Source organism: Dendrobates tinctorius, unplaced genomic scaffold (assembly GCF_039654945.1).
Source record: "Dendrobates tinctorius isolate UK_male_01 unplaced genomic scaffold, ASM3965494v1 ptg000069l, whole genome shotgun sequence".
Lineage (NCBI taxonomy): Eukaryota > Metazoa > Chordata > Amphibia > Anura > Dendrobatidae > Dendrobates > Dendrobates tinctorius.
In genome coordinates this window covers 14,352,785-14,368,018 of record NW_027361737.1, presented here as the reverse complement: position 1 = coordinate 14,368,018, position 15,234 = coordinate 14,352,785, and positions in this window count along the sequence as shown.

Here is a 15,234-nt window from a genome sequence, read left to right as displayed (position 1 = left end):
TGGGTATACTTCTTTTCTGACCCTAGGTGAAACACATCTGTTGTTTGATACATCATAACAAGTCCATAAAATTGGCAGAACTAGAAGCATATCAGTGTTTTAGAGATTCAGGTTCAGATCGTTGCCTACCATTATGCATTAAGAGATCAGAACTGTCTTTACTTGATATGGTGAGCACAAGTCTTCAATACTCTGGTATAGCATTTAGTATTTTATAGGTGCTTTGACTTTGTGAAAAAAAACCTTAAACATAATGTAGAAGATTTATATTTTTTATTAGACTGTGAGTAAATATGATATCATAACCAGCCTGATCAGTGTAGCATTTCACAAAACTGCTTTATTCCTAATCTTAAAGAGACATCAATATGGTCAGGCTCATATAAGTTGAAACTTTACATAGTGGATTTTCCAGAAAAGGAATTATGTAGGGATCTATGTTTATTCCTTGAGAATGTTTGTGGTTGTTAAAGCATTTTATTTCACAATAAGGTTTAGTTTGTTGCAGCTTGACTACTTTGTCAAACCTGAGAGAATCTGCCATAAAAAACAGGTTTATAAATCTAGAGTTTACACATAAATCCCCCAGGATCAGACAAGTTTTAGAGGAAATGTTTAAATAATGGAGCATAAATGGCCAAAAGAACCCAACACTGGTAAACTGCAATCTGGAGAAGTGAATATAAATTCTCCACACCTGATTGGAACAAAGTAGTTTTCCTTCTTTAGAGGAAAAAATGAATTCAGGCAATGGAAAAAGTCTATTGTCAAACTCGTTAGTAACTTTCTGAATTACAAAGAGGTGTTTCCATTTGTGGGAGGACAATTCTGTAAAATGATGCCTGCTATACTGATATTGTGTTCTAGTGATAATGTGTAATTATAAATAGAAATCTACATCTTGGACTGGGGAATTCAGGATTTGACTGGATAACCCAGGCATGAGTAATCTGAAGTGTGGGCTGCCGCATCCTTAACTTTTGGTGGGGGTGAAGGACACAAGGAAAGGGGTTTTTTATGATCAGAACCCTGAACTGTCGACTCCGTGCTTGCAGTTTTCGAACGTTCAGAAGAAGAGGCAATTGAGCTGGTGGCTGTTTTGGCAATGTACGCCAAAACCTGTTCCTGATGCTTCGGCTTTAAAAGTGGTTTTCCTACTTCAAGAAAAGGGAACCTTACAGGCCTTCTTGGGCCAGACGATGATACAGGCTCAACACCTCCTGCCTTAGCTGCTATTGTGCTTTTGCCAGAACCAGCCAATGCACCACCACCATCAGTACCAGCTGCGCCCCCCTGCCCATGTCCGTGGCCTCTTCCACCATACTTCCTCATGTTTGGGAAAATATACCAAAATTACCAGCAGAGAGATGGTACTGTATGAGGAGCGTCCACCTGTGTAAGGTGTATTAAAAAAATTAAATCTACGTATATATTTTGTTAGTCACAGATGCTCTCAATATACGGAACTGTATCAGAAGTGTACAGCTGTATGCATTTTTTGTGTAACTAACAACCTCTGTATATGTATCTATGGAGTGTCACACACACGCTGACTCTATAGATGTGACTGAAATGCGAACGGCAAATATACAATACTGTTTGAGAATCGGACAGTTCTATACGGTGTCTGTATGGAAAATTGTCAATCTCCGTCTATTTTTATACGGACCTACACACGCTGTCTCTGTCTAGTTTTGACCATTATCAAACAGCAGATATATGAAACTGTTTGAAAAGCGGACAGCTCTCTAAGGTGTAGGTCTGGAAAAATGGAAAATCTCCTCGGCTTGTTTTTCCAGAGTCACACACAGATAGCTTCTATTTGTCCGTGATACCAGCCGGTACATGGTAGTGTGTGAGGAGCATACACCGCTATACGGTGTGTATGGAAAATTGTCAATCTCCGTCTATTTTTATACGGACTGACACACGCTGTCTCTGTCTAGTTTTGACCGTTATCAAACAGAAGATATACGAAACTGTTTGAAAAGCGGACAGCTCTATAAGGTGTAGGTCTGGAAAAATAGAAAAACTCCTCGGCTTGTTTTTCTAGAGTCACACTCAGATAGCTTCTATTTGTCCGTGATACCAGCCAGTACACGGTAGTGTGTGAGGAGCGTACACCTTTATACGGTGTGTGAAAAAATGAATGCTCAGTAACTCACCAGAGCAAAATAATAAAAGTTGGAGTGCTTTGAAAAAAGCAGTTTGAATAGCAGTGTGCACACAGCAATGCAGCTAGCAGGTAGCCTTAAAAGGCAGCCTAATCACCACCAGAGCTGCTGCACACAACAAAAATCTTCCCCTTTCACTGCACACTAACTGTACAGTGAAAAACGCTATCAGCAGAAGCAATTATTTTTTTCTTCTTCCTTGCCTAACGCTGTCCCTTTTCAGAATCTGCAGCAGTAGCAGCACCTCTCCCTATTCTAAGATTGGCAGAAGTAAGATGGTGTTCGGCGGTCACGGCCTTTTATACCCACTGTGACGCCACACAAAGCCAGCCAATCACTTCAATGCCCTTCTCTAAGATGGTGGTGGCTGTTGCGCATGTCATCGCATTGCCCACAGTGTGCGTCCTCCATCATTGGCTGAGAAAAGGCGCTGGAAGCATTATTTGAAACGCGACTTTGGCGCTCTGCTCGGTGACCTCATGGCTGACCTCACGCTATGGTCGGGTTTCGATCGTCGAAACCCGACTTTAGCTAAAGTCGTCTATTTTTGAATTTGACCGACCCGTTTCGCTCAACTCTACATATCAGTATATGAGTGAAATATATCCAAATATGATATCAGATTAAAAAATCACATTGTAGCTTTTCACAAACTAAATATGCACTGTGCAAAAAATTAAAGGGAACACTTAAGCAACATAATATAACTCCAAGTAAATAAAACTTATGTGAAATCAAACTGTCCACTTAGGGAGCAACACTGATTGACAATCAATTTCACATGCTGTTGTGAAAATGGAATAAACAACAGATGGAAATGATTGGATATTATCAAGACACCCTCAATAAAGGAGTGGTTCTGCAGGTGGGGACAACAGACCACATCTCAGTACCAATGCATTCTGGCTGATGTCTTGGTCACTTTGGACTGTTGGTTGTGCTTTAACACTCGTGGTATCATGAGACGGACTCTACAACCCACACAAGTGGCTCAGATAGTGCAACTCATCCAGGATGGCACATCATTGCGAGCTGTGGCAAGAAGGTTTGCTGTGTCTATCAGCGTAGTGTCCAGTGGCTGGAGGTGCTACCAGGAGACAGGCCAGTACACCAGGAGACATGGAGGGGGCCATAGGAGGGCAACAACCCAGCAGTAGGACCGCTACCTCCGCCTTTGTGCAAGGAGGAACAGGAGGAGCACTGCCAGAGCCCTGCAAAATAACCTCCAGCAGGCCACAAATCTGCATGTGTCTGCACAAACGGTTGTAAAATGACTCCATGAGGATGGTCTGAGGGCCTGACATCCACAGATGGGGGTTGTGCTCACAGCCCAACACCGTGCAAGATGCTTGGCATTTGCCACAGAAAACCAGGATTGGCAAATTCGCCACTGGCACCCTGTGCTCATCACAGATGAAAGCAGGTTCGCACTGAGCACATGTGACAGACATGAAAGTCTGGAGACACTGTGGAGAGCCATCTGCTGCCTGCAACATCATTCAGCATGACCGGTTTGGCAGTGGGTCAGTAATGGTGTGGGGTGGCATTTCTTTGGAGGGCCGCACAGTGTTGGGCTGTGAGCACAACCCCCATATGTGGATGTCTGGCATTCAGACCATCCTCATGGAGTCGGTTTATAATTGTTTGTGCAGACACATGCACATTTGTAGCCTGCTGGAGATCATTTTGCAAGGCTCTGGCTGTGCTCCTCCTGTTCCTCCTTGCACAAAGGCTGAGGTAGCAGTCCTGCTGCTGGGTTGTTGCCCTCCTATGGCCCCCTCCACATCTCCTGGTGTACTGACCTGTCTCCTGGTACCGCCTCCAGCCTCTGGACACTACACTGACAGACACAGCAAGCCTTCTTGCCACAGCTCGCATCGATGTGCCATCCTGGATGAGCAGCACTACCTGAGCCACTTGTGTGGGTTGTAGAGTCTGTCTCATGCTACCACGAGTGTGAAAGCACAACCAACATTCAAAAGTGGCCAAAACATCAGCCAGAAAGCATTGGTACTGAGATGTGGTCTGTGGTCCCCACCTGCAGAACCTCTCCTTTATTGAGGGTGTCTTCATAATTGCCAATCATTTCCATCTGTTGTCTATTCCATTTGCACAACAGCATGTGAAATTGATTGTCAATCAGTGTTGCTTCCTAAGTGGACAGTTTGATTTCACCGAAGTTTGATTTACTTGAAGTTATATTCTGTTGTTTAAGTGTCCCCTTTATTTTTTTGAGCAGTGTATATATATTTGCTAATGAAATCAGATTGTCAAACTGGCTCATCTTTTTTTTTTCATTAAACTTTTGATTGGGAAGGAGTTAAAACAGCCTGCAAAGTTGGTAGATCCCCTGGGGAATGTAAGTCCCAGTAACTACAGAAGTCTTACATTTCATGGCTGCATAAAGGGAGTAGACAGGTCCAAAGACAGTGGAACTTTATTATCCCCATGAATTTTAGTGTATGCCACAAATGAGCACAGGCTTGTAATGATCCAGGCCATAGGACCTATTCATCTGCTTACTGGAATCACAAAGGGAGTTTAAAACCGAAAAGGTGCATGTGTTTCTATAATTAATGGGCTCATAAAACAAAATTCAGAACTCACTGATTGGTTGAATTATAGTATTCAGATTCAGTGTTTAATTCTTAGTGGTTGCGGTTGATAGAGGCCATCTGCTCTGATGGGGGAGCAATAATGAGTAATATGCAGGTATGGGCTGGGCGGTGAATAATTCCGTGAGAAATTTCAGGCTGTGCAGATATTAGTGAAGGTCCTGCTAAAGATGTAGGCTGTGTAGTTGACATTTTGATTATGAATCAGAACAGATGGCTGAAGTTTTAATTTTAGATCAATACAGTGATATTCCTCTGAATGTTAACATCAAATAAAGGGACTTTTGAACAATTTTATAATTAGTACCTCTTTCTACCTTGTGTTCATTCTTTCACATGCCTGTGTGCGTGTGTGTTAATTTTGTGCACCCCCTGCTTTTAAACTTTCCATATTATATATAAAGATTATATATAGATGAACGTTATGTTCAATTTGAATATGTTCTTTAAATGTTCATAGAAAGGAACTTGAAACAGCAGAGAAAGAAACATAACCATTTTGTACTAAAACAATAAGTTATGTAAAATAACATTTACTACAGAATAGTAATGTTACAAATCTGTCCCGGCATCGGCAACAGGCCCTGCTCCCTTCTATTATAGCCACGTCCATTTGATATAGTCCAGGGCAGGTTTTTGAAGTAACCTGGTCAGCTCTTTTGACATTTGACATCATCATCCAAAACCTTTTCAGGCTGAGCCAAACAACTATGTGATTTCTAATAATTTGTAGCTTTGTAATCAGTTACAACATGTGCATCAAGAGTTCTCTTCATCATCCATTTTTTTCAGTTAATTAATCATCTTTTCAGTGAGTTCATGCTTTTATCATTTACATGCATTAACCTCCTTCGGCTGTTAACCATTCATCTGCTGTAAGCATAAAAAACTCTTCTGTTGCTCACACCGGTATGCTGCTGCAACAGTGTGCAATCTTGGTAACAACAAAGATTGTGTACCTCCATGCACCTTGCCACAAATCTTACTTCGGTCATGAACTGGAGAAACATTTTGGGAGTAAGATACAGGATAACTTGTCAAGTAACAATTATGATTTCTGCCATTAAACACTTATCAAAGTGTTTTACGACACAAATCCTGGTAAAAAAAAAGTTTGACTAATCAGAACCTTAGTGTTTTCTAGATCTATTCTAGAATGGCACTTGCCCTTTGTCCTACTGATTTATTTACAATTACAAATCCTAGTAAAAGATGAAATGATAACTTTCAGTGCTTCTATCCTTGTGGGTGCTCTCTTTAATTGAATTGTTGCTTTTGAGTATTTTTACAAATGATGCAATTATAAATAGAATGCAATCTGTATAAAACAGTTTTATTCTATCACGAAAGCTGAGCTGATCTGCCATAGAGTTTTTACAGATAATAAATCTATCAAAGCTCTGGTCTCAAGACTCATCGTTGCTAACCCACTTTGGGTTTTATAGAAAATCTGTTGCACAAAATAGCAGCTAAAACAGCTAAGAGTTTTGCTGTGGATTGGTTACAATATTTAGCCTCCTTCTTAGACCACGTCCTGCAGATCGACTATAAACTGCTAGCAGGTGATTATTCCAGGATTAGTGAACTTTGAACTGCTTATTCTGATGTTCACAGTTCTGTAAAAATATTAATGGGCGATTGAAAGTGATCTGTTAGACTCACTGTCTTGTTTAGGCAGTAGCAACCTGACTGCAGCTTCCTACGCCTTGCTGATAAACATAACCATTACATATATAAGAAAAAGAACAAAGTAAGGAGAAACAGCGAAATTACACTATATTAAAATAATAATATGAATAAACAATAATATATCGCTGGCGAGTGTTGGACTGTTAATAGGACAGTCGTGTTGAAAACACCAAACTTACAGAAAAAAACGACCAAAAAGTCCCAGAAAGGTAATATATTTATTAAGTCATTATAAAAAATTATTAAAAAACATTCCATTAAAATATATAATACATATACTGAACAAAAAAGAGGGGTTATGCTACCCAGGTATGAAGCATAAAATATATGTGACAAAAATGTATAAAGATAAGTGGTGATTAGACAAAATAAATATTGATATTTATAAAAAATAATAATAAACAATAAACAATATAAAGTGCACAGACACCAAAAAGTGTATACCATGAACCATAAACATAAGTGTAAACCGCTACCACTGTAAACCTGTATATATCAATATGCCAATATAGTGCATCTGTGTGGTAAAGCTGAAAAAAGACAAAAGACACAATATGTGTCACCGTGAATTGAGGTGTCTACCGACCAGGAAAGGGAAAAATTGTACAGAAATAATAAAAATATGTGAAAATACATACAACCTCTCCTGGTCTCCTGGGAAAGCAACCCGGTCCCGACGCGCGTTTCGGCGCTAAGCCTTCATCAGGGGGTGAAGGCTTAGCGCCGAAACGCGCGTCGGGACCGGGTTGCTTTCCCAGGAGACCAGGAGAGGTTGTATGTATTTTCACATATTTTTATTATTTCTGTACAATTTTTCCCTTTCCTGGTCGGTAGACACCTCAATTCACGGTGACACATATTGTGTCTTTTGTCTTTTTTCAGCTTTACCACACAGATGCACTATATTGGCATATTGATATATACAGGTTTACAGTGGTAGCGGTTTACACTTATGTTTATGGTTCATGGTATACACTTTTTGGTGTCTGTGCACTTTATATTGTTTATTGTTTATTATTATTTTTTATAAATATCAATATTTATTTTGTCTAATCACCACTTATCTTTATACATTTTTGTCACATATATTTTATGCTTCATACCTGGGTAGCATAACCCCTCTTTTTTGTTCAGTATATGTATTATATATTTTAATGGAATGTTTTTTAATAATTTTTTATAATGACTTAATAAATATATTACCTTTCTGGGACTTTTTGGTCGTTTTTTTCTGTAAGTTTGGTATAACCATTACATAGAGGATCTCATGGACATCTGTATGGAACCATTTTTACTGCCAACAAGGAGGAATCTCCCCCAAGCCAAGCCGGTGCATCATTTTTGCCTAATCAGCTCTCGAAGGTATCATGCACTAGGCAGCAATATCTACCCTTGAAATAAACTGTCATTACAAGTGACATTTGCAATAATCATTACTGATCAATATTATTTTTTTTAATTCTTTTTGAATTTCAATGGAATTTTAGAAACGATTACAATGATTGGTCAATGTACAATGGGATTTTGGAAAGGTGCACCATGAGTTTAGTATGTGAAGAGAATCCAGACTCCCTATCACAGACGGTGTGGTTGACACATAGGTGCATTTTGCCTTTTTTTTCGTGGGATGGGGTATATCAATTAATCATACTAGAAATAAAGCACTTACCCTATTGCTTTGTACTGTTTGTCTGTTGTAACTGAGAATCCTACTGGGCATATTTTACCATGGGTCAAAGCTGTATTATATTCATTTAGTTCAATTTGCATCATTTTACCACTTGCTCATTTCTTCTCCCTCCCATTCTTTTGTTTTTAATGATTTCCCATCTGTGTTTCGCTTTTCTCAGGGTTATAACCACACAAATACCGACATTAAATGTAACAGGTAGAATTCAGCTCTGGTGAAATCCTCCAAGTTGTGGATTTGTTTTTCTAGCACCAGTGATTTAACTGCGCATGCTGCAAAATAACTTGCAGTGTCTACGCCAAGGTAAATCATGACAACATATTTGATCTAATGTGTTGCTTTCTGGACCTGCCAATAATAAATCAATACCCCTAGGCTTATATAACAATCAAATGGAAGTATTTTGGTCGACAACGATAGCCTTTTTAACCTCAGAGTACATTACTGTGCGAGCGTAAACTGATGGATTTCAATGAAAGCCAGCTGCCATAACCTCTGGACCATCTATTATCCTTGCAACACGTGAAGAGAAAACTGCCACAATATGGAAACAATTAAGCAATCGGTGGACCTCATTCCACAGTTAAAGCAAACTAAACGCCACTGTGCATAAAACTTCTCGTTAGGAAATATGTTTCTAGTTGTGGCTTCTAAAGTCAGCTTTTAAAGGTAAAGCTAAACCATCCTAAAACAAATTGCCTCTGATATTTACTTATGTTTAGTATTTTTTTAATAAAGGTTTCTCAAGGAAGGAGATGAAGTGAGGGGCCCAGGGTATGAAAGGAGCATATGAGACCAGCTTCAATGCACAGCTATAAAACACGCCATTAAGCCCCATCATATGCATAGTGTCAGATGGTGTAGATATCTGAGTATAGTTCTTTTTTTATCAATAAATGGGCACAAAAAGAAAACATTAAAATACTACAAAAGTGCCCGCAGCATAAATTTTACATTACAATGTTATTGATACGCTTTTGTTCCAGATTTAGCGGGAAACATTGTAGGAGGATTAATCCTTTAGCTTCACATTTGATGGAATTTCCTACACAGCCATGGACATTTCCTCACTCAATCCATGGCAGAAGACCATGACCTGCTGTTGTACAATATGTAAATTAATAAACAAACTTCACTCCAATTCCTTAACTGATAGTTTTGTCAAATCATCTTATTTCATATTGCAGCTAAACTTGAAAAATCTAGAATATATATGTATTTTTATGTGTAAATAGTACAACACAATCTAAGACTGTGAAACAACTGGCTGAATAGGAGCCTCCCCTTTCCTATATCTGGCATAGGATGCCAAGTCAACAACGTTGCTCTTCGTCATCAGGTTTTGCCCCCCAAAATAATTTGTCAGCAAAAACGGAAAGGATGTGGAGTAAATAAACCAGTGGAACTACTTTTCTGCACCTTAAACCATAGCTTTAGGATTCTTTTCTGAGAGGAAATTCCACAACTGCTCCATACCTTGTTCATGCCTCCTTCCCACTTCCTACACTTTCCATAATCGTAAATTTGGGTGCTGACAAAGCTTTCCAAGCCTATTTTCTGGTATGTTTTGGCAAGCCATGAATGAACTCTAAAGATTGTCAACTTCTCTGGAAGTCTTGAACGTCTCTTCTTTTTCTAGAAGCCTCCCAGACAATTCATGAATGTTTGCTATTGCGTCTTAACTTCTGGGCCACACATGGTAGTATGGCTGAATTTATACCAATACCTATTGTAGAAATTATCCCTCATGTTATAATATGAATTTATCCTAGAATAATTATTTTAATATAAAAATATTGTATTCCTTACCATCATTTTTAAACACGAAAACCAATAATTGGTTCTGATGCACCAAAAAGATGACCTCAAACTTAAAAAAAGAAAATAAAAGATTTGTTGCCATTTCTTACTTCAAAAAGTGATATTTATAGAAAAATACTGTGGCCTTTATTGAAATTCTCATGGTTTATTGTGTTTATTTTGAAATATTTCATACTGCTCTACTGTTTTGTTCTTAATTTTTAAAACATAGTTCAGAAATTAGTTTTGTATTGTGAAGTGATAGGAGAATTATATAATAGCTCAGACAGGTTTACAAGCAACATACTACTGCAGTGTATGCTGATCACTTAGACTACAGAGCGCAGAAGATGATAACCAATGTGTGCGCTAGTGTTTCATATCCTGACATAAAATATAAAGAGAAAAATACTTTGGACTTCACAAATCAGTTTCAAAGCCAAAATGTTGCTTCAATTAGATGCCATGATATGTAATATAGTGCTAGATTGTGACTCCCATTTCTGAAAATGCTCTGCATCATGGATTAAAGAATAAGATTTGCCCTGTGAATATCTGCAGACGTCTGTTTACTGTCAGCTCAACTTTCTTTGCTAATTTTTTGGGGTATTATATTACTGGTTTCATAGACAAAAAAAAATTTCTTGAAGTTATAGTAAGAATTAGTCAATTTGTGGTAATACATAGATAAACAATTTGGGCCCGATTCATCAAAGCCTTTGAGCTAGAATTCTTGTACAAAAGCTTGGACAAAATTGCAAAATTTAGGTGCAACTCAGACTTGTACCTAAATTTTGTGACTTTTCGCATTTTTAATCCAGTTTCTTCAAATTCCACCTAAATGGGTAGAGCTGGGGCGGGGTGGTGACATTGTGCGGATGTGACATTACAGCTTGTCTAATTCATGATGAGCTGTGGCGTTGTTCCGTATGTGCACGCCACTCGTCTGGTGCTCCAGATTCATGAACAGGTATGCACCTCTCCAAGAATCAGAAGCAGCATCTCACTCCAGCATACTCCCTTATCAAAACCAGCTTGAACAACAGCAGTTAGGTACTTACAGGTGTCACGCATGCAGGTGGAATAAGTGGTTCGGGGACCCACTGTGCAACAAACTGGACTTACCATGGAGGGGTATGACTAAGCAGCTACCTTGATGTTCACTGAAGCCTCTAGTGGTGAGGTCAGGCTTGTGCAGCAGTTAGCTTCCAGATGCCACTCCAGGACAATGTCCGGCAGTAGCAGCTGACCCCAAGAGTCTAAGCAATTAATCAGATTATAAGATGGGGCAGGATGCCACTTGGGACAGGTTCAGATTATGCAGGCAGGTTGGCCACTTGGGACAGGTTCTGATTGAGAAGACAGTACGGTCATTTGGGACAGATTCTGATTGAGCAGACAGGATGGCCATTTGGGACAGGTTCTAGTACTGCCAATGTGGCCACGGAGTACAGATACCACAGATGTAGTTCCATGATACGTGTGCTACCGTAGCAGACAGTAACAAGGACAAATTATACTGACTAACGGGACACAGGATACAGGAATAACTTTATAATATACTATGGGAGCACAGGACATAGTACAATAATAGCAAAAACAGACTAGGGATGGGGACCTGGCAACATACAGTTTCACACATCAAAATCACCTAGCAGAAAACTATAGGGGTTGCTCAAGCACCTCCCAAATAGGGAGGGTGTCTTTTATACAAGATGCCTCTCAGTTATTACCTGGCAGACACCTTGTATGTACACATATAAACTAAATGCCTCCCAGCTGCTAGCTGGGGACATTTTACCATGTGTGCACGCTGCCTTTTTAAGAACACGGGAGTGCATGTGGAGCGCCCGCCAGGGCCTTGGGGATAATCGGTACCAGGCCGTTTCTTAAGGGGATGTGTCATGGCAGTAGTGACCCGGTCCGTGTTCCTGGGCATCCAATAAAAATGATGGAAAGGGGAAATAATAGTTTATAAGGGATAATTTATGACGCCACCTGTGGTATTCGACAAATAATGTGTTAGCCAACCCTGCCGATTCAGTCCGCTGGGACCGTTGTTGATGCAGCAGAGTTGGTTCAGCTCTCCACAGGCAGAACTGGGCCACAGGGTAGTTGTACTGATATGATTTAAGATGGTGGTAGAGGTGGTAGTGCAGTGCAGGGTGGATGACGCAGTAAATAATTCTGAGGACACAGCAGAGTGCAGTCTTCACACTTTTACTCACAGTTCAACTGTTACAGTTCCCAACTGGGGTGCTGTGTCCTCCAGTCTTGTGGTCCAGACAGCTCTCAGGTAGCTTGGGGTGTGTGTTGCCAGGGCTCCCTTTGATGTTCCTTTCCTGGCTATCTCATTACACTGGCTACCACCTCTCCTGCCCTGCGTCTTCACACACAGTGTCCCGAGCCAGCAGACATAGATCTTGTCCCGCAATGTCGGTCAGGTCTCGAGATCCTATGTCTGCCTTTTCAGCGAATGAGTGTGGATTGGCTGTAGCACTTACAGATACTGCCGCTTCTGGTTTCCTAGCTGAATCCTTTGTTTCTCCACTAGTTTTGGGGTCAGTCCCCTAACTGCGACCTGGTCTCTCCACTGACCACGCCGGTGGATGCGGGCCCCACGGATGGATGCTCAATATCCATGCCCCTAAGACCTCTTCTTTCTCTCCTTCTGGAGTTTTCCTTCTTTTCTTCTCTATCTTCACTTCCACTCTCTCACTCTCTTTAGTCTGGAGACAAGCTGCACTCAGCTTCAATCTCCACAAGCGACTCCTCTCTCCCTCCTGGCTGACTGCTGTCCTCTCACACCACTCTCTGACTGACTCTTTCCAGAACAATCTCCTTAACGCAGCACTATCTCCTCCCACCAACTGTCACTCCCTTAAGCTCTGCCCCTTCTCTACTTTCTCCACCCACACCCTCTAATTAACTTCCCCCTGGCCAGATGAGGACTAATGTTGGGTGCTGGTGTGTGAGTTCTGATAGTACCCCTTCCTTACCTGAGAGCAGAATACCACACCTCTGGAAGTGCACTACCGTGTGGTGGCTGAGACCACAGGGGCACCACTCAAGCACACTGCCAAAAACAGCATGACAAGCACAGGGAAGGAGGCATATGGAATAGCTGCTGCAGCCAGGGTGATGAGTAAGCTTGCATCACTGCAAGGATAGGGGAAAGAGAACCATGCAGAGATGCTAGCAGACATTACAACAGGACAGAAAAGAATAGTTTATTTGCTCACTAAAGTGTATTATTATCTGCAAAAGTTTTATTTCTGTGCTGGGAGACAGGGTAGTCAGAGAGGCCAGTCACCTATTGTGAAACATCTAAAATATGGGATGCAGTTTTTGGCTCCACATTTTAAATAAGGATATTCAGAAGTTAGAATCAGCTCAAAGGTTGGCAACTAGATTATTAAAAGGGATGGAAAGCCTCACATAAGAGGATAGGTGATAAAGTTGGGCTTGTTTAGCTAAGAAAAAAGACGCCTCAGAAGAGATCTCATTTACATGTATACATCGGCGGACATACCGCCGGTTCAACCGCTGCAACCGCACCCGGGCCCAGAGGTGGAAGGGGACCCCTGAGCATACTGCCCATAGCGGCAGAGTATGCAGCCGGTATGGGGCCAGAGTCAAGACTGTGGGTGGCAGGAGTGTAAGGGGCCCGGTATTATGCTGCATCGCCCCCTCTCACTTCTTGCTGTATTCACGTGAACACCCAGAGCTGGGGAGAGAGCTGCACGGGAGAGCAGGAGTTCAATAAGGCTGGACAATGAACGCTTTCCTCTCCAGACTGAGGAGTGCACTCACTGGCTGCAGTCTGTTCTCCTGCATAGCATGTCACAAAGGTTAGTACTCACCGGTTGTCAGGGGCCCGGGCCGCACAACACACAGGGGACTGAAGTGGAGGAAGAGCAGGACTTACAGTGTGTACTGTATACTGCTTCCTCCACTGTGCCATTCCAGGCAGGCTGCAGCATCTAGGAGCACAGGTCAGGTGAAGAGGCTCACTGCATGGGACATCTCACAGAGGAGGTCAGGGGAGGGGAGCTCACTGCACTTGTGAGCTCTGCAGCAGCAAGGAGCTGAAATCCTCTGTGCTGTGTGTCCCCATCAACCACAGTGGGCCATGCAGTCCTCTCCAGGCTTCAGCTTATCTCTGCACTATGTGGCCGACCTCTATGGCTCATCTGAGCAGAACACCTGAGGTCATAGATAAGTGTGTGTTTGTTTGTATATGTACATATGTGTGTGTACAGTAAATGTATGTGTGTGTGAATGTGTGTAGCTGAGTAGGTATGTATGATATATGTGTATGTATCTATGTATGTATGGTATATGTGTGTATGTGTTGTCTATGTGAATGTATGTATGTGTGTATGTTTGGTATATATGTATGTATATGTGTATGCTATATGTGTATATAAGTGTGTGTGTATGTACGGTGTGAGTATATACAGTATATGTATGTGTATGTAGGTGTATGTGTGTATGTATCTATGGTATATGTGTATGTACGACATATCTGTGTGTATGTACAGTATTTATGGTGCATGTATGTGAATGTACTGTATATATGTGTTTATCTGTGTGTATGGTGTATGTTATGTGTATGCATGTATGGTATATATATATGTATCTGTGTGTATGTACGGTATATATATGTATGATATATGTATGCATGGTGTATGTGTATGCATGTACACATATATATATATATATATATATACAGTCATGGCCAGAAGTATTGACACCCCTGCAATTCTGTCAGATAATATTCAGTTTCTTCCTGAAAATGATTGCAAACACAAATTCTTTGGTATTATTATCTTCATTTAATTTGTATTAAATAAAAAAACGCAAAAGAGAATGAAGCAAAAAGCAAAACATTGATCATTTCACCCAAAACTCCAAAAATGGGCCGGACAAAAGTATTGGCACCCTCAGCCTAATACTTGGTTGCACAGCCTTTAGCCAAAATAACTGCGACCAACTGCTTCCGGTAACCATCAATGAGTTTCTTACAATGCTCTGCTGGAATTTTAGACCATTCTTCTTTGGCAAACTACTCCAGGTCCCTGATATTTGAAGGGTGCCTTCTCCAAACTGCCATTTTTAGATCTCTCCACAGGTGTTCTATGGGATTCAGGTCTGGACTCATTGCTGGCCACCTTAGAAGTCTCCAGTGCTTTCTCTCAAACCATTTTCTAGTGCTTTTTGAAGTGTGTTTTGGGTTATTGTCCTGCTGGAAGACCCATGACCT